We start from the raw sequence: 846 nt of genomic DNA on the forward strand, positions 1-846 counted from the left end.
CAATTGTCGATGATATTAGCGTTGTTTACCTACGGGCCTTTGGGGGAGGAAGGGGGAGGGGCTTTTTACCACCGAAAATTTGCCCAGGGTTGACGATCTTTAATAGTATCTCATCGGTGATATGCGTTTTTACACACATATATATTGTATACGTGAGATTTAAATGTTCTGTTATCGATAGAACAAGAACTATGTGATCAAAAATGAGTTCTAATAATTCTCCAAAAGAGGTCTCTAGTCTATTCTGTCAAGTGATATTTTTAGCATGAATTATGCTGGTGATAACAACAGTCGTAATAGTATCAGGTAACTGATATTTCAAATGAGATAAGGTCTGCAAATTAATGCCAGGATGAATCTAAAAAATCGAATCTAAATCTAATCTAATCTAAATAAAAAGAAGAAGAGATTCATACCAATGAATTCATACCAGATCTTTGTGCAGACATTCAAACAGGCAGTATCCACTAGAAATTTCACAGATTTGCCAAATATCTTTAAGAATGGTTATACATCCTTCGCAATTGTTTCACTCGAACATCGTGGTAAATATTAATTATCTAAATATAAAAAATACATATGATATAATAATATTTTATTGTTTTATAAAAAACTAAATGTTTCTTATTCACTTTGTGTTATATTTGAATATTATAGAGACTATTTTTTAAATCAATTTTTTACACTCAAAATTTTTAAAAGCCTTAATAAAGAAATAATTCGTTCAAATTTTTAAACCTTTGAAAATTCCTACAATTTTCAGATTAATACTACGTTCCACATTAAAATATAGTTCATTTTACAAAATATCATTCTCTTTCCAACTATATTATAATTTTATAATTG

This window comes from Atta colombica, unplaced genomic scaffold (assembly GCF_001594045.1).
Source record: "Atta colombica isolate Treedump-2 unplaced genomic scaffold, Acol1.0 scaffold105, whole genome shotgun sequence".
NCBI classification, from domain to species: Eukaryota; Metazoa; Arthropoda; class Insecta; order Hymenoptera; family Formicidae; genus Atta; species Atta colombica.